Genomic DNA, 20,339 nt, shown 5'->3' on the forward strand with positions numbered 1-20,339 from the left:
CACATCTTGCATCAGCCTTTTCAGCTGCCCTCACCATCTCAAGGAGGGGCCCCAACTTGTTGATGGGACCAATCCTGATAGGATTAGACCAGTACTTCTCAGTGTGAGTGGTCAAGATACAGAGGCCCTGCACCAGAGCTATGGCAAGGGCATCCCTTTTGATCTCTGTATTCAAGGGCCCTCAGAAAAAAAACCCAAGACAAGATGAAGTACAGAACAACCCTTAATTGGAGAGGAGCCGGTCAATTCTCTGTAACAAGAACCTTCTCAGGACAGGTCTACAATACAGTACCACTTAAGTCAATCTAACTTACGTTGTTCAAGAGTGTGAAAAAAACAGCCCTCTAAGCGACATAAGTTATAGTGACCTACACGCTATCCGCATGGGTGCAAATGTCAGCAGGAGACATTCTCCTACTGACATAGATTCTGCCTCTCATGAGGGCAGAGTAATTATGCTGACAGAAGAGCGCTCTCCCATTAACATCCTCACCAGAGGTGCTACAGACGAAGTCCCTCATCCTGTCACATGAGGATATTTATAGTACAGGGCTTTCCAATATATGATTTATTTTTAATTGACCCATAGCTAAATGTGTCCCTGGTTACCCCAAGGACCTTCCATACATTCTAATGTACTTCTCAACATTGCTGTCTTTCCCTTACCTTACTTTGTGCTTTTTATTTGAAAATAAATAATGCTGCAGTTGAGATAATTACCTACTGCTAACTCGAAAAGTACCTCGCTGGGGCCCAATCCAATACCCACTGGAGTCACTCCCAGTTGGGCCCTTAACTTGCGCCTCTCTCAAAAAAAAAATTATAAAAATAATGTGAATTCCAGATTCCAAATTTTTAAAAAGGGTATTTCAGCAACAGGGCAAATTGTTTGTCAGAGTTCTGGGGTACGTGCACCTTTGGCCCTTTCATGGCTTCTTCAAGGGCACTTACTGGGAATTCCCTGTTATTTGCAATGGCACATATTGCCACTCCTCTGACAGGAGACTTTTACCAAGAGAGCAAAGTCCTGGTGGAAGGGTTCATGGACTTCAAAGCCAATCAGGATCTCCATGTGAAAGATGAGCGCTTCCTGGTAAGCTAAGCATGTGAGCATAGCCTTGTATTATATGCTTTCTCTGTAGTGCTTTAGTCCTAAATACATGTACTGTGAAAGCTGGCTGGTCACTGCCGTAGCTCCTGAAAGAGAGCAGAATGGCAGGCACCAGACTTAGTTCAACTTTCTCCTGCCTAATACCTGGCCTAAGTTACGCAACTCCAGCTATGTTAATAATGTAGCTGGAGTCAAAGTACCTTAGCTCGACTTACCGAGGTGTCCCCACTGCGGGGAGTTGATGGGAGAAACTATCCCATCAACTTCCCTTACTCCTTACTCCTCATGACCCAACAAAGTACCAGAGTCAACGAAGGTGCCATGAGCAGTCAATTTAGTGGGTCCCTATAAGATCTGCTAAATTGAACCCCAGGAGATGGATCTCCAGAGCATCAATTTCCAGGTAAGGAAAGATAAGCCCTTAAGTCTGAGCTCCTGGGATAAGCACCAAAAATTAAGAAGGGAATTGCAGCCTAAATCCCTGACCTGAAGGAGAGGAACAGGAGCAAGTCGCTGCCCTGAGAGTGGGACCTGCAGGAGGCTTCAAAGGAGTCAGGGAGCAGTTGCCCTGGAACTGTGACAGTACATGTTTCCTATTTTCCTTTTCCTTGTCCAGTCTGGTATGTGGATTAATGGGCATAAAGTTAACTAGCCAGACACTAATCAGTGTAGTTAAGTAAATAGCTATTTGTGCCCTACGTTATTTTGATTCTTTTCGGTGTGGCTGTGGGGGAGGGGAACAGCCTAGAATTCCTTGGGGTTAATTTAATGGATTCCATTTAGTCAAATCTAAAGTGTTGAACTATATGAAGAAGTTGCAAGATCAACACTTCAACTGCTGCCTTTCTGAACATTTCAATACAGTTCTCAAAGGGGCCATGCATGTTCCCTTAAAGAAAATGGCTTTCATATGAGTGTTCATGCTCCAGGAATGAAGTCCTGGGCCCATTGAAATCACATAGGAATTTTGTCCCAACCTACGGAGTGCCAGGAATTCACTTGGTTCACAAATTCATATCTGTGCAGGACAGAGGGCGGGAAAAGTCTTGTCAGTTGGGCCACCGGCATGCAATCATTATCAACCTAAAAGCTTCGATTCTCATATACCTTTGACATCCCTTCTCCAAAATCATGTTCTTCCATTTGCTTATGTCATTAATTCTTAAATTATATGGGTGAAATCCTGGTTGCATTGTCAATGGCAAAACTCCCAGATTTCGCCATTAGCCAGGATTTCACCATCTGCCTTGATTTCTCAAATCAGCACAATTCATACAGCTACCTAGACATTAATAATTTTGTAACAAATTTCAGTTAAATTAAACTGTTTTCAGGATGATATGAATAGTACAGAATAATGTTCCAGCCAGCAATATGCATTGTCCTCCCATTAGTGTCAGGTATTTGCATGTGCTCCAGGCAAAAGATATCTTGAGTTAGCATTATACTGTATGGGATCAAATTTATTGCCTGGCCTATTCCACATACTATAAAGCACCTGTCAACAGGTTTGCCTGGAGCAAAGACCGCAAAAATCACCCACACAACCCCAATTCCACCAAGCAGCCTGAAATCAGCCCCTGGAGAGTATGGAGAGTCCCAGCTAAGAACCTCAGCAAGGTTTCAAAGCTGCCCTCCCTTGTGGAAACCTGTGAGGCCAAGGGGCTGTGTTGCTGGCCTTCCTTGGTATGAATCCCCAGTGGGGCACAGGTAACCCCTTCAGGTAAGGTGGAAGGGTAACATAGACAATGCCTCCCACCCATTCACTGGGGACAGGAGGAAGAAGAGCAGGAGGCTGAATCAAGCCCATATTTTTTATGCACGTGCACTCCAATGATGTACCTCGTACAAGGGCGTTAGGTGAAGGCTAATGGAAAATATCAGAATAGCGATGTATAAAAGGTACATTCTTAACCAAGATCAGTGTGTTGTCTCTCCTTGCCTGAATTCCTGGTGTGACCATCTTCCTTTGCTGCTGGCTCCTGACCCCTCTCTTGGTTTTGGAACTCATAGAAGGAACTGAGTCTTATCAGACAGGTGTCAAAGGCAGAAAAGACACTTGGGATATGTCTACGCTGCAGGGTTTTTCCGAATAAACTCTTTCGGAAAAAGGCATGTGTGGACGGGGAAGAGGTGTGTGGGTTATTTATTTATTTTTTTTTTAAAAGAGGCCTCCAGGAAAAAGCACAGGTGCCTTGCTGGCCACTCCATCCATAGCAATCACAGCTGAAATGTGAGAGAGCATCCAATCAATGTCAACGCTATCTTTCGAAAAATCAGATCGCTTTTTGATGCGCTTTTGCTGTGTTGGATGCTCTCTTTCTAAAGCAGTTTTTCCAGAAGATCTCTTCTGGAAAAGCTTCTTCCGAAAGAAGCCTGGAGTCTAGACAGAGCCTCTGAGAGGAGAGGATTTTGTCTGAGTGGCAGGTGTTACCTGCCGCACACTTTAGAGCACTCTACATTTGCCCCTCCATACACCCAAAACATAACTTAATAAATTTAAGCACCCCACCCTTTCCTAGTTCCTAGGGCTCCAGCCATAACCTGGCTAATTTTATCTACCGGCTCTTACCCAGTTGGGGTGTATACTTTTGTGGATTTGCAGGGCTTTTTACCAGTGAAAGAGCTTTACACAGTAATATCCTTAACCTCTGTTTATTAAGTTACCAAAACAGAATACAGATGCTAAGCCTACTACAGGTGAACTGTTCCTGGTGACAAGTCAAAATAAAGTTGTCCGGGGCTCCTCCACCTGCCAACTTTACTGTGCAGAATTTTTACGTCTGGCAGCTCTGATTTTTGGGCTGTGTCCTAGAGTAAGGATCCAAATAACTTCCCTTTGGACCCAGTTTATTTAGTTACATTTGAGCCCTATTTAGCAATGCCTTAACCAATAATTTTAAACAAAAGTACTACAAAAAACATCATTTTTCACCAATCCTAGCCCATTATGAAACAATTTAATTGCACCATCTTAGTTGATATAAATTTTGCAAAATTTGTTATGTAACAGACAGAAACAAAGAATCAGACAGAAACCATACAGATAAATAATAGAGAAGTAAAGACTATGAAGGCAAAGCAATAAAGAAGCATAGATTTCTCAACCACACAAACTTTTGCTAAGTGATTCCTTGCCAGACATAATGCACCAAACAGCATTTTCTTTCAGCATCCTAAGATCTCTTTCTTGACCTGTTAGGCCAGCACCACCTTCTTTGCAGCCTAATATTACACTGTTTTGATGTAATTTGAATAGACTATGTGGATGTAACTCTCTTTTTTGGCCACTGCTTCTTGCCAAAGAAAAAGGCCTCTGCCCTTTACAGCAGGAGCAGACTGTATTAGTGATCTTTTGCCCTTGGTCAGTTTAAAACGCAAGATGATGACTATATTTAATGTTTAGTGGCACATGGATTCAGCACCTTTACCACAGGAGCAGGATCCTAAATCACACTCTGCAGCAAGCTACCTGCCTTGTGGCACAGCAAAATTATTTGGCTCGAGAAAGAAAAGCAACTGGTGCTTGTGATTTCAGCTGCCTGGTTGAGGTAAGATGGGCTGATGCAAATCTATTTGAGATTTAACTCTTTGGACAGATGACACAATCTTAAGCTCCCTATCCCTCTTGCGCTTTGATGGCCAATTTCCAATTGAAACAGTGGCCTGATCATAAATCTAGACACTCCTACTGCTGTCACCAGATTATTTTGAACAATTTAACTGTGGGCTCGGTAATCCATTCCCCAGATTTCTGTTCCATGTGTCTCTGCTGCTATAATAGCCCAAAATTCCTTAGGCTGGATTCCCCCGGAATGTAATTAGCAGCACATTTGAGGATTTTGGGAGCCTCCATGTGGTAACAGTAGGTACTGCAGACTTGTTCATTTCTCTGGGAGCTAGACAACCAGAGATAACTAACTACAGGATCTGATCTGCAGTCAGCAGCTCTTACTCCCTGAGGGTATGTCTACACTACCCCCCTAGTTCGAACTAGCGGGGTAATGTAGGCACTTGCAAATGAAGTCCGGGATTTGAATTTCCCGGGCTTCAATTGCATAAGCGGGGAGCCGCCATTTTTAAAACCCCGCTGGTTCGAACCCCGTGCAGCGCGGCTACACGGGGCACGAACTAGGTAGTTCGAACTAGGCTTCCTAGTTCGAACTACCGTTACTCCTCATTCCACGAGGAGTAACGGTAGTTCAAACTAGGAAGCCTAGTTCGAACTACCTAGTTCGTGCCCCGTGTAGCCGCGCTGCACGGGGTTCGAACCAGCGGGGTTTTAAAAATGGCGGCTCCCCGCTTATGCAAATGAAGCCCGGGAAATTCAAATCCCGGGCTTCATTTGCAAGTGCGGTATGCCTACATTACCCTCCTAGTTCGAACTAGGACGGTAGTGTAGACATACCCTGAGCTAGTAAGGGCTTCCATCCTCCAAGCAAGCATCATCCTTGCTTTAAAAAGCGTATCTGCACTGCCACCTTCCCTCAGGATTTACAGCATGGGAGTACAGCTTTGGTTAGTGGTTGGGGCTTCATAGAAGCCTTGCGAAGGGTGGCTCTCCAGGCACTGAGTTAGCATGTGTCCCAGTTAACTTGGTGACATGCCTCTCTTGCCCGAATGTGGCTGACTTATATTATGCTCTTGATCCTTGGACATAACTGTTTTTTCTTCCTGTCCTAAACTGTCCATCTAATCTGCCAGCATGTGTACCTGTTGTGTACCATGACTAGGCTGTCTTACTGCAGTATTATTGGTCCTTATGTTTAGAGCAGCAAAGTGGGTGAGGTGCTATTAAAGCACATTCCCCTCCATAAGTGATTGGTTTTCCATGGTGAATGAACTTGGTCCCTAGTGTCTGATTTTTAAAGTGCTTTGGGGTAGAAGGGGCTGTTGTCCAAGATATCGTAGAAACAGGAATCAATGCAGTTGGTGATAAATTTTGAAACTTTGTTTAATATAGTATGGTGGGTGTAAATCCAGTGAATTACTGTAGACATTTGCTATGCAGTGTATCTTGATTTTTTTTTTTTACACAAAATGTGATTTATGTGATAGCTTGGTAATATTTCATATTGGACTCTTATGCACTATAATTAGCTTTTGAAATCTTAGTCAATGGCTGAATTGTTTGCTGGTCAAGTTCTTATATAACAAGGTAAATGAAACCACACTGGAGTGAGAAGGGGTCTACGGAAGTGGATTTCAGATTTATTTTTTAAAGCCTATGTTTTAAAGAAGCAGAACAGTAGCTGCGTATTTGCTAACTGTATTTTAACATGCATCTATCTATACGGATTAAATTGTTCTGTGAAAGTTTGTGTTCAAATACAGTATTATTAATATTAAAATCATGAAGATATATCTGTATTTGTAGATATTCATTGCATTTCAGAGTATTTGTCATTTTTGGTATATTTAAAATAAGATACCAAAGCAGTTTATTCCAGAACGTAAACTCATAATTTTTTGCTTTTGTTGTACCACAAACTTAACTCTCAAACTTAAAAAAAAAAAAAAAAAAATTCCACCCTCTCCAAGGAAGAGAGAAGTGACCCATTTCTGTTTTCTGTCTGATTTTTACATTGCCAGTCATGTTTCCTCATGAGTTGGAATGAGACTGAATGATGTAGCCATACACTGTTTTATAAACAATTTTTATCGTTTGTGCAAGAAGGTCTTCTCCAGCCTAATGAATCTATGATTCTATGGAAAGTAAAAGTAAATTTGGTGCTTATTAGTTTTATTAATGTCTGATCACTATCATTCTTTCCCTTTATTTATTTTCCTTGCTAAGGTGAGTGTGTAGCTCCTCATATATGTTATTCTGTATACATCATCATCATCATAATCCAGGGCACTTTCCAGGAAAATAAGACTAAGAACCTGATTTTTCAGAGGTGCTGAGCACTCACAAATCCAGCTGAAGACAATGGCCTGAGAAGGTGCTTAGTAGTTCTACAAATCTCTACCAACTTTCCTTGATCTGCAGCGCTTAGGGCTCAAAGCATGAAGGTGCTGAGCTTTATCACTGGAATCGTTGGTGACTAAGGACCCACCCCAGTACCTCCCAGAGTCAGGCCTACACAGAGTTCAAAGTACCACATAAAAATCTAGTAGCTCAAATAGAGGTTTATTTAACGTTTTGTTTCCACTTGACATGCTAGAGAAACTTGTTTACAGTTCTCTTCCCCTTCCCCCCACGATAGCCTGTGTGTGTGTGTGTGTAAAACGTGCCCTTAGTCCCCCAGATGATATGTTTGCATTTTATAATTAATGCTGAAGTTGACTTGAGGCAGATACCAAAAGACAATTTTTTAAACAGATGTTGCAGGTCACTTGCAAGTTATTTGTCAAATAAGGTTCGGAACACAAGCCGCTGCTTTTGCCATTGTAGCCAAAGGCGTATGCTGTTCAGCAGCAGTAATTACAAAGCCAGGGCATTGCAGGGAAAATTCATCTTATTTAAATGTGTGTTAGTGTCACTAAACAGCTTGCTTGGCCACTAGGCAAGTTTTTTGTTAGACACATTCAGCCTGAGGTTTTTAATTTGTTTGAAGTATTCTCTGAAACAGAATTATGCTGGAGTTTACATAAAATGAGAGAATGACATGAAAAGTTTTAACTTAAGCAGCAAAATATAAAGGCTAATCTTATTTAAAAGTAATATGTGTGTCTTGATTGAGTGCCCAGATACACTCAACTGGGACATTTTAGTGGAATCGGTTCTAAGCTGTTACACTGAGTTATACAGAGTAGGTTTTCCTGAGCTCACATTGCCAGACCTGAAATACTCTTGTGGCTGCATTTAATAAAGAAACGAAAGTCTTGGGTAAGGGGATATGATTTTTTATGACAGAAGGAATGCAAATAACTTTTAGTCTCATTGCCTCGACCGGGTTTGGGCTGATTTGATGGAGTTTAATAATGACTTATAACCTGTGCTGACAATGTGCAGACCCGCACAACGTCATTTAACTCATTTATTCTGCTTGCTGTAAAAACAAAGAGATGGCAAATAAATATATGGAAAGTTCATTGTTTGTCAGAGGGCCCAAGCCAAAAGTTTTCAGTGACCTTTTAAAATATGGTCCCAGGCTAGTACTAAAATGTCTGTCACTCAGCGCACACACTTGCACAATTTGGCCTTTTAACCCATGCATCTTGTTTTTCTCTCTTTCAACTGGTTGTATGAATTTCAAATCAGCTGCAGCTATTTAAGTTTTTGCATTGGAGGATTACTGTAAATTGCAGTCTGACAATTACAATGTACAGCGCACTGGAGAGTTATTAATGGATAGGCCTACTGATGGCCTTTCAGCGCTGACTTGGGCCTGGTATTCTTCAGTCATAATTAGATCCAGTGGTTGAGGCCTATATGGATGCTGCAGGGGAGGGGGCTGTCTGTGGAACGCCACTTTATCAGAGGAAGATATCAATTGATCATAGATAGTTACTATCGGCAATGTCTAAATCTCTAATTCACCTTCTTCTTAATGACTTGTATTGGCTTAAGAAGCTAAGTTATTTGACAGCATGGAGCTCAGCTGACAAAGACCTGCAGGTGGTTTTAATAGAAGATTTCTGTTGCTAGAGATTTTACTAAAGACAGAGCAACAGTTCAACAGACACAATAGAGGCCAGTAAAAAACCAGTCTGTTACACTACTCTCAGAGAATACTAATAGGACTGTAGCTGAAGTTAACCACCACTTCCATTTACTTGGCACTTTTTTTTCTTTATAAATCCTGCACAAGGCTTTCCCTTTGGGATTCAGTATTTATTTTAAGGAATGAATTATGTGTGGGCATAAATTATATTTGACAAATGTAAACTTTTTTTGGAGGAAAAAAATTAAAACTTTTTTCAACTGCCCCACCAAAAAAAAAAAAAAAATTTTCAGAGCATGTAGTGCTCCTGAAAAATTAAACATGCATCTTAGTGTAAAGATTCAAATGGCTGAGAAGAATTTTACTGCACTTAGGAAAAGCTGAAAATAATGGTCAGTTATTTAGAATAAATTAAAGGTTAAAAAGGCTACAGATAGTTAATTTAGATAAGATGTGCTGCCATGAAAAATCATTTTTAACTTTTTTTAAAGTCCACGAGAGACTCTGCTACATGAGTCCTTTTTTATTTTATATAAGAATATAAACTTTATTTTATATAACATTTTATATTTTCTAAAGCTTGTATCCTGTCTGATATTCACAGTATTGCCCATCCTCTTTTCTTTATATTTGTATTATGAATGTTTATGACAAATGTTGGTAAGGGTCTGTTACCTTTTCCAGTCATTTTCCAGGAGTTCAAATCTTGCCTCTGTCTCTTAAAAACATATTGAGATGAAATCTGATTGCGTAAGTCAATGGCAAAGGTGTAAAAAGTTTCTGTTTTGGAAAGCTCCAAAGTGAATTTGGTTCTTAAGTTTTAGACATTTTTTTTTCTTGCTGAAACCAAAAGCAGCCTTCAGGTTTTTTATTTTTCAAAATGCTACATTTTATAGTGATGCATTTAACATTGCTGAGCAAGCCTTTAACAGTTTTGGAAAGAAAAAGTAGCATAATGATATAATATTGAAGAGCCCCTCCACAAACTATTAAAGCATTGAAAAATATATATACTTTGTGCTTATAGTACTTTTTTACAAGGATCTCAGAGTACTTTTCAACTAAGTATTAATTAAGGTTCATTACACTTTGCTGCTTATTATTATTTCTGTAATCAAGGGGGAAATAAGGCATGGAAAAATTAAGTGACTTGTCAAGGTCAAATAGCAAGTCAGTGACAAAGAGAGAAATCCTGGCTCCATTAAAAAACATGGCAACATTTCCATTGAGTTCAATGGAGCCAGGATTTTCCTCAGAATTTCTGACTCGTTTGTTTATGATTTGTGTTAAACTAGTTATGGCCTCATTGCGCTAGGTATTGTAGAGACATATGCTCTACTCATTAGAATAAGCAGCCACCAACCAAGGCATTACATTTACATGGTGCTGAATTGTTGCTGAAATTCTTATTTTAGGCATCAACACAAAGTTTCAAGTCCTTAAGAGAAAATAGGAGCATTATTTCATGGGATTGACAATGAAACTAATGGCCAAACTGGCAGAAATCTCAAGGTCGTATAGACCCTGATTCAGCAAAACCCTTAAGCACTTACTTAAATCCATCCCTGTTCAGCAAAGCACTTATGCACGTAGCAATGGCCCATTAAATACAACAGATCTTAAGCATGTGCTTAAAGTTAAGCAGATGCTTAAGTGTTTTGCTGAACTGTGACCTCAAATCTGTCTTTCAAAAGACTATAAAAACTTGTAATTTCAGGGTCAGGTTGTGAACGTCTTGCTGCTACTCCTCAGTATGAGTAAGGGTCTTAGGAAACAGTGTGGACATTGTAAAAGCAGCTATTGAGACATGTAGGTCATAGGGCCAGAATTGTTGCTGAAATTCTTATTTTAGGCATCAACACAAAGTTTCAAGTCCTTAAGAGAAAATAGGAGCTATATTTCCTGCAGGAAATCGAAACTGACTATGAAGCACCCAGCAGGGGAAGCACACATGGCGGGGGTTCAGGCTGAGGATGCGCAGAACACAGCTGGTACAGAGGCCCTGTCTGCTGCTACAACCCCCACAATCCACTTTGCTGTCAGGTCCGAGGTGCTGTCCATTGGGCCGTAGCGTCCGGGTCCTCACCTGTAGCCCACCCATCCGAGAAACCGCAGCCGCTGATTGGCCAGAGGGCACGTTAGTCTGGCTGGAAGCAAAATGGTCCCATGCACCCGAGGGAGCCCCACATGGTGGCAAGATAGGCAAGGAGGGGTCCGATGGGGGGTTGTTCTTTTTTTAAAATTTATGTTCTTATTTTTGCTGACTTAGAAATAAATAACACATAGGGTATGTCTACACTAGCCCCCTAGTTTGAACTAGGGAGGCTAATGTAGGCATTCTAAGTTGCAAATGAAGCCCGGGATTTAAATATCCTGCGCTTGATTTGCATCTTCTCAGCAGGAGGAATAACAGGTAGTTCAAACTAGGGCTTTAATTCGAACTACCGGGTCCCTACCCCGTGTAGACGCGGGCAGTTAGTCTGGACTTGTAAATTTCAAAAATGGCGACCGGCCAGGAAGATGCAAATCAAGAGCGGGATATTTAAATCCCGGGCTTCATTTGCAACTTCGAATGCCTGCATTAGCCTCTCTAGTTCGAACTAGGGGGCTAGTGTAGACATACTCATACATAGTAACAAATGATTAGGGGGCACAAATTTTGCCTTGGCCCCCGGGTGCATAACACCCTCACTACGCCACTGATTGACACACTGAAGAGAGCTGGTGCGGAAACAAGCAATGTGGGATGGTGTACAGTAAGTTAGCAACTTCTCTCTCCCAGTTCACTTGTTGTAAACCAAATGTGGGTTCGCTCTCTCTTTTTCTCTCTGTCTCTCTTTCTGTGTGTGTGTATATATATATATATATATATATATATATATATATATATATATTATTAGCGTGTGTGTGTGCATCTGTGAATCTGTTTTTTCAAGAATTCCTCCAAAACCGTAAGAGCTACGACCACCAAATTTGGTATGCAGCTTCCTCTTATCATAACTTAAACCAAGGTCAGGGTCTGGTTGTGTTCGGAAAGGTATCTATGTCCTCAGATTTTTCTCGGCAGATATTATGATCATAACATACACACAGACAAGTTAGAAAAAACACAAAAATACTCTTTCCAGGAGATTGTAACATAAAATGACTTTATTTTTTAGAATCCAGAACCCTCATATGTAAGAACCAAAACCAGAGACAGACAAAGCAGGCTGCTTTCTAAGGCACAGAGCAAAATCTCAATTCACCTTGCTCCAGACGGACTTGTCTTTGTAAAGTGCCCAAAGAGGATGCAAATCACAACTTTCCTCAGAACCCCTTAGCCTACAAGCAGAGCTAGGAAATTCAAATTATCTGGACAAACTAGAGAAATGGTCTGAGGTAAATAGGATGAAAGTTAATAAGGACAAATGCAAAGTACTCCACTTAGGAAGGAATAATCAGTTTCACACATACAGAATGGGAAGCGACTGTCTAGGAAGGAGTACTGCAGTAAGGGATCTAGGGGACATAGTGGACCACAAAGCTAAATATGAGTCTTCAGTGTGACATGAGAAGTAATTCTTCTGCTCTACTCTGCACTGATTAGGCCTCAATTGGAGTAGTGTGTCCAGTTCTGGGCATCACATTTCAAGAAAGATGTGGAGAAATGGGAGAAGGTCCAGAGAAGAGCAAGAAAAAATATTAAAGGACTAGAGAACATGAGCTATGAGGGAAGACTGAAATAACTGGGCTTGTTTACTTTAGAAAAGAGGAGACTCAGAGGAGACGACATAATGGTTTTCAAGTATCTAAAGGGGTATCATAGGAATGAGGGAGACAAATTGTTCTCCTGGGCCTCTAATGATAGGACAAGAAGCAATGGGCTTAAACTGCAGCAAGGGAGGTTTAGGTTGGACATTAGGAAAAATGTCCTCACTGTCAAGGTTATTACCCGCTGGAATAAATTGCCTAGGGAAGTTGTGGAATCTTCATCATTGGAGGTAGAGCAGGTTAGATAAACATCTATTCAGGGATGATCTAGATTGTGTTTGGTACTGCCTTGAGGACAGGAGACTGGACTTGATGACCTCTCAAGGTCCCTTCCAGTGCTGGTATTCTATGATTGTATGTTGGTTAATTTTGCCTTCTCTCTCTCTTCTAATTCTGAAGTTGACATTGGTTAATTCTTCCTTCCCCACCTCTTCCTTCCTAGTTGTGAGGGATCCCCACCTATTAGAATTTAAGTTTAGCCACTATGAAAACATTTACTAGTTTTTAAGAGAGCTGCTTTCCTGTTTAAAACTTGTTAATTTGTGATGGAGCTGGAATGTAATAGCTAGTTAGTCAAATGCAATATGCGGTAGGTGACTGCATTGTACCAGTGTGTATAGGAAACAAGAATGAAAAATGACTTACTGTACATCTTTACCATACATCTACACCTTGCTCTTCTTCCCAAAGGTAAAAAGGTTTATTAATTCAGTCTTTGGCATAACTGCTCATATATCAACTGTGAGTCTATCCAGTTGATGACAAAGCAAAGAAAGCAACCAGTTCCCTAGCTCCTTGACTCTAAACACGGCTGCTAAAAGCATTAAAATGAATAACTGACTCCTGTCTTTATGGTGGCTTTATCTTGTTGTTCCCTTTTCAAACAATCTGTTTTGATTGTTTTGCTGTACTGTTAACAGACAGACACAGTCGAAACATTGGCAGTTATGTTAAACACTGGATTAATATAAGTTTGTTATTTTACTAGCACATCCAAAGACAAATATTCCTACTTGACGCTGCTCTTCAGCTGCAAATTAAAGTTTAAATCAACCCTTTCATTGTTGTTTTAAAGTTGTTTTGTTGTTTTAAATTAGTAAAAGAGGCTCAAAATTATACTTAAAGCAATTGCAGTCTCATAGAATATTGTACAATTTCTAATGATTTATTTTTCCAAAATCCAACTTTTTGGCTGCACAGAAGTTTTAAAGGAAAATTATAGTCATGGTTAATAAATGAGCTTGTAATCAGTTTAATGCTAGGGTCACTAGCCCTCTGGAAAAAGAACAAATGCCTTAACAGGTACATGGGTGAAGAAATAATGCCAGATCTCTGCCTTCCTCTGTCAGCTTTGGTGGCTCAAAAGGGATGGATTCTGGGAGAATTCCTAGGGAGGCAAGCCTTGTATGGCGGGGAGGGGAGGGTGGTAATTAGGATGTATAGAGTGGGAAAGTGCTCTTTCAATCCCTTCTGATTGCACAATCAAGGCTGTGTTATTGGAGAAAATCCTCTGAATCCAGAAGAGCATATGTGTTAGTATTTAATAAAAAGCTGGCAGTTGCGGTACTAGTGTGCACTATGGGCACTTTTATCTTTTCTATGAACATTTAGTGACCTTAAAAATGTTGCCACAAAAGTATTCCTGGTTTGTTTGTTTGTTTTTTTAATTTTGAAAATCTGGTCATCTTAGACTGTTCTCATTTCTCAAAGTAAGAGAGATGGAATCAGAGAGAGAAAAGAAACCTTGGTATCAGCTGATCTGGTTAGATATGTAATAAGAATGACATGCTGTCTATGTTAACCATACTACAACCTGGACATAGAGGCTTCCTGAAATGTCCCATCTAGTCTCTCCAAGTAGGGACTTTTCTCTTTTCTTCCAAATTGTGCGTTTCATCACTTCAGTGTAATTTGTAATAGCTGTTCCAAGTTGTCCACATGTTGAATGGATATTGATCTCAAAGGTCTAAAGAATGAAAAGTGCTTATAAACTCTCTCATTGTCCAATGTTAAACAGTGATAGATAGGTTTGGGGTTTTAAACAGAGGCCTTGGTTATATTCAGTTACTTGGCAAACTCCTAAAAGCATTCATTCAAATTAAGTGTATTGATAAAACACAAGAAAGAACAAGAAATCAAACCAGGCATTGTAGCAGAACAGAGATGGAGAGATTGTACAAAGCAAACTTAATCAGAACCTAGATATGTAAACTTTCACATTTCCCCCAGGGGTGCTCAACCCCTGCTTGCCCCAGGCCCGACCCTCTTCTCCATTCCTGCCTCAAGGCTCCACCCCCACCCTGCCTTTTTTCACCCCTGCTCCACTCCTGTCCTGTTTCTTCCCAATCATGGCAGGTGGGAGGCATTGGGAGAGGGGGAGGATCTGATTGGGAGGGCTGCCCACCTGCTATTTTTTTTTTTAATATATGCTCCAGCCCCCGGAGCACCCATGGAGTGAACGTCTATGGTAAAACCTTAAAGCCTTTCTCCTTTTCAAGGCCAAATGTCAGTTTCTTATTTTCAGAACAATCTGTCTTTGGTGAAACTCTATTCTCAGTCTTGATGTGTTGAGAGCACTAACGTAGCCTGTTTCTAACAGACAGGCACAAGGTGGAGGAGTGATGGGGTTGAAAAGGGGGCGGGAATAAGGCTTTTGTGGAGATTTTTGGAACCCTGCCCTGTCGGTTAGTTATGAGTAGATGCCATTGACTGGTAGGATGATCACAACACCTGCTGCCTGGATCTTGTTTTTATCTTCTGGCCAGGGACATCATCTGATTGGATCTTTTCTTCTAAGGCCAGGCAAGTTTGGATGAATATAGCACAGTTGACTCCATGAGTCTATGAAAAGCCAGGAGAGTTAGCAAGAGGATAGAAGGAAAGAAAGGTGGGGAGAAAGGAGAAAATAACACCACAAGGAAAGGGAAAACAATACAGGATCTTACCTGCCTCTGCAGTGCTGGCAGTTAGATATCCCCATTGGTTGGCGGAAGATTGGATGTCATGATAATACGATGGCTTTTAGTATTCTCAGGTGAAAACAAAGTTCCTGAAGCCAGGTGAAGGCCCAGCTTTCCTTTCTCCCAGGAGAAAATCCTTTCTGTGAGCCAAGATGAGTTGCAGCGCTGGCAGTTCCAGGGATGATCAGGGATACAAGGTAGGACAACAAATAAGAGGGAGAGTCCTACTGAACTAAACTGATGTCTACTGATCACGTATTTTTGTAAAGTCTTCTTTTAAGGGGAAAAAGGGGGAAAATTGCTGTCGTAAATCTTCTCCTTCCTTATTTTGTCCACTAGGCCTAATATCCATCACACCAGTTTTGGTCTATTAACTGCCAGTTCCACATCTTCTGTTTTTACATCTTCTGTGGCCTTTTCAGTTTAGACTAATCCAGCTTCTTGTCTGGTTCATTTGCACTTGTTATGGTATTCAGCATCATAAACAACATGGCCTATTTTTCATTATTATTGTAACATATTATGAACATTCACATGCTTTCTACATTTGAGCACACCTTGTAAACCCAATAGTTACAACAGGATCCAAGGAATTTATAAAGTTTTAGAGCTTTTCTAATACAGGCAGTCCCTGGGTTACGTACAAGATAGGGACTGTAGGTTTGTTCTTAAGTTGAATCTGTATGTAAGTCGGAACTGGCGTCAGCCGCTGCTGAAACTGATCAGTTTCAACCGCGGCTGAATCTGGATGCCAGTTCTGACTTACATACAGATTCAACTTAAGAAACCCAGGCGTCCCCAAGTCAGCTGCTGCTGAAACTGATCAGCGGCTGATTCCAGGAAGCCTGGGGCAGAGCAACTCTGCCTCGGGCTTCCTGTAGTCAGCTGCTGGTCAGTTTCAGCAGCGGCTGACTTGGGGACGCCTGGGGTGGTGCTGCTGGGTTGCTCCAGTAGCGCGGCTCCTCGGCAGCACCCCAGCTGCTCTGCCCCAGGCGTCCTGATTCAGCCGCTGCTGGTCAGTTTCAGCAGCGGCTGAATCAGGACGCCTGGGACAGAGCAGCTAGGGTGCTGCCAAGGAGCCGCGCTACTGGAGCAACCCAGCAGCACCCCAGCTGCTCTGCCCCAGGGGTAGGCGAGAAAAGCCTGGTCTGCTGGGGGGGGGCCACTAGCTGCACTCCCTCCAGCAGACCAGGGAGACGGGGGTGGCGGGACCGCCCAAGTCCTCCACGGCTTTGCTCCGTCTCCCTGGTCTGCTGACCTGGGAGACGCAGAGCAAAGCCGCAGAGCACGCGGGTAGCGGGACAGTCCAGGCGCGCCGCGACTGTCCCACTGCTGGCGTGCTCCAAGGCTTTGCTCCCCATCTCCCTGGTCTGCTGGTCAGACCAGGGAGATGGGGAGCAAAGCCGCAGAGCACGCCCACAGCGGGACAGCCCAGGCGTGCTTGGGCTGTCCTGCTGCGGGCGTGCTCCACGGCTTTGCTCCTGTCCCCCTGGTCTGCTGGGGGGGTCCAGCAAAGCCGCTGGACCCCCCCAGCAGACCAGGGACACCCGAGCAAAGCCGCCGCCAGGGCGGCTTTGCTCGTTTGCCCGGGAGCAAAGCCGCTGTCTGGGTGGCTTTGCTCCTGGGCAAACGAGCAAAGCCGCCCAAGCGGCGGCTTTGCTCGGGTGTCCCTGGTCTGCTGGGGGGGTCCAGTGGTTTTGCTGGACCCCCCCCCCCCAGCAGACCAGGGAGACCGGGAGAAGCTTTTCTCGCCCCGGAGGACACGGGCAGCGACCCGCCGCCCGTGAGCTCCGGGGCGAGAAAAGCCCCGTTCGTAAGTGCGGATCCGACATAAGTCGGATCCGCGTAAGTCGGGGACTGCCTGTAGCTCACATTGAGAGAGAGCCTGTGATCTCAGAGGTATAAATCTGAGTAAATGGAGACGTATTTTTTTTATTATTATTTATGTGGCAGTTGTGCCTATGAGCCTGGGCCCCCATTGTGCTAGTTATTGCAAATACACAAGACAATGCACTATTAAAATGAAAAATCTTTGGGGTTTGTCATATGTTATGTACAAAAAGTGAAACCTCGTGAGAAAGTAACCATTATAGGAGTACCTTCCTCACCAGTTTTGTGACAGAGTTTTTAGGAAGTTGGGACATGATGTTGGTGATAACATGGTAAAATACTATTCAGTATTTGTTAAGGATAATATTTCTAAGTTACAGTTTTTTTACCCTCATGACTTACATCAAAAGTAACCACATGCAACCCATAGAATTCTTGAATGCTGATGCCTCTACTATTACTATGGAGACATGCTCCATGCAAACAACATATGCAATATGCAGTTCTCCATATTGCTGGAATCAAGATGGAACATTGGACCAGTGGTCTATGTGGTCCTCATATCCATAAGGAAGATGAGGGCTGCTGGAATCAGCTCTATTTTATGCAAATCACATACAGTAACTGGGCTTTTTGTCACTTTGCCAGTGCAGCCTTCTTCTGACACAGTCCAAGAGCCCCCGAGTCTGTTGAAAACAAAGGAAAGTGGGAACTGGAGACTTTTGGAGGAAACTGAGGAAATAATTAATTAACCTGTGGAACTCACTGCTGGAAGGTATTAGTAGGCCATCAGGGATTTGGGGGATTAAAAAAGGATTGGAGGTGTATATAAATAATGAGAATTCTAAGTATAAGATGTTTCTACCCTCAAGTTCATGAAATGATGGGGATTAGAGAGAATCTTCTGTAGGAAAATCATTCCTTACCTTCTATTCCATGAAAGCCTGTGTGAATAGCCACTGATGAAGACTATGGATCATGGATTTCATCCACTATGGCAATTGTTGTCCATGTTCCTATGAAATACACAACATTGGTAATGTTGTGCTATAGAACTAGTAGTGCTTGTTTCTTTACTTTCACTGGGAAAGTATTGCCCACTGTGCTGATTTTTTTTTTTAATTTTAAATTTGCTTCCAAACCTGTTATTCTAGGATACTGTCATTATGAGTAATTCATCATCATAGCATCTCAACAGGAAGTCGCTCATTAGAGAGGAAGAAATGTATATCAGAGACGCTAGTCTGTTTAGCAAATTAACTCTCCTTACTGCAGTCAGAAAGGCTATTGGCACAGTTTCTTTAAGGAATCTTAAGGTCGTCTCATTGCCTTGTCTACATCTGTGGATGTTACTCCGCTTTGGTTCTTGAAGTTATAAAAAAAAACATTGTGGAATTTTAAACTCCGGCATATACAAATTATTTGGAAAAATAAATAAAATTTGAAATCTGAATTTAAATCATTGTCATGCAAAAAGAGAGCATGCAAGATTTGTAGCCTTAGTAAACATACAAAGCATCTGAGATGTGGCCTTTTAAAATGTTGCTGCTCACACAGGTATCTTTCAAACACTAAGGTAACTGCCATGCCCTCAGTGCTAGCAAGTGCTAGGTGTTTGGTTAATAAAGTTCAGTTGGATACAATTAAGGAGTTTCCAAGAAAGATTATAACTTTTTAAAGAATCAGGTTCAGAATAGTCTTATATGGCAGCTCAGCTTGAAAAGAAGTGATCTTCTGAGCCACTAAATAGAAATCAGATGTGTTTACTACACCCCAAGCAGAGGAACAGACTTGTTTGTAATGGGACAGCTTCCATGGGGGATCCCTGGATCCATACTATTTGAAGTCTGTACTTCTCCCAAGAGGATTATTTGCCTATTGCTGGAAGTGGGCTCATCAGTAATCTTGGCATGTATTTTATGCCAAGGCCAATCACAAGGGCTGTCTGAAATGCACTGGGGAGTAAGATGTATATTCTTCTTATGTGGATATCAAAAGTCTCATTTCATTTCAATAGGTCAGATAAATGTTGTTACCATCCAATGCTTTAGTAATGTCCACTGGGAAATCTCAGTGCAGTGTGGTCTGGCTAAGCAGGTACACTGAGACCTCTGACTGCAAGAGGCAAACTCCCTGAAATTGATTGGAGTAGCACTTCCTTAATGTCAGATCTGTTATTGATGTGATATTACAGGTTCCATAAAACTACTAACTGATGTATGATTCTTCACATTGTCATTCAGTTTTAATGACTCCAGATTGTAAATTTATCTCCCTTCCACCTCAGTCTCTGTACAGCTTTGTTTATCTCCCTTTCCCACTCCTGATTACACCTTCTTTCATGCATCCAGCAAAGTAATCATTCTCCCATCACACAAATCCATGCTTAGGCCTCGTTACTTTCATTGCCCAAGGCCTGCCTCTTTGCCAGCACCTGTCTCTTTGGGTATGTCTACACTAGCCCCCTAGATCGATCTAGGGAGGCTAATGAGGGCGACCAGAATTGCAAATCAAGCCTGGGATTTAAATATCCCACGCTTGATTTGTATGTTCCCAGCTGGTTGCCATTTTAGAAATTGACTAGCCTGAAGTAACTGCCCGCGTCTACGCCCGGCAGTGAAACAGGATTCCGATGTAAAGCCCCTAAATTGAATTAGGTGGTAAACCTCATTCCATGAGGACTATCATGTAATTCGATTTAGGGCTTTATTCTGGAAATAATTTTAGAAATTGACTAGCCCAAAGTAACTGGCTGCGAGAGAGGGATGCAAACGCAGCTGAGTGAAATTGCAAATGAGGTGCAGATTTGAATTTCCCGTGCTTCATTTGCATACTCGTGGACCACTGCTATTTTGAAATACCCTATTTCGAAATAACAAATGCTGTGTAGACGCGGTTATTTTGGGAGAAAACCCTTCTTCCGAAATAACCCTTATTCCTCATACAATGAGGTTTACTTGTTATTTCGGAAGAAGGGTTTTCTCCCAAAATAACCGCGTCTACACAGCATTTGTTATTTCGAAATAGGGTATTTCAAAATAGCGGTGGTCCGTGAGTATGCAAATGAAGCACGGG

The sequence above is a fragment of the Pelodiscus sinensis genome, chromosome 4 (genome assembly GCF_049634645.1).
Source record: "Pelodiscus sinensis isolate JC-2024 chromosome 4, ASM4963464v1, whole genome shotgun sequence".
Classification (NCBI taxonomy): domain Eukaryota; kingdom Metazoa; phylum Chordata; order Testudines; family Trionychidae; genus Pelodiscus; species Pelodiscus sinensis.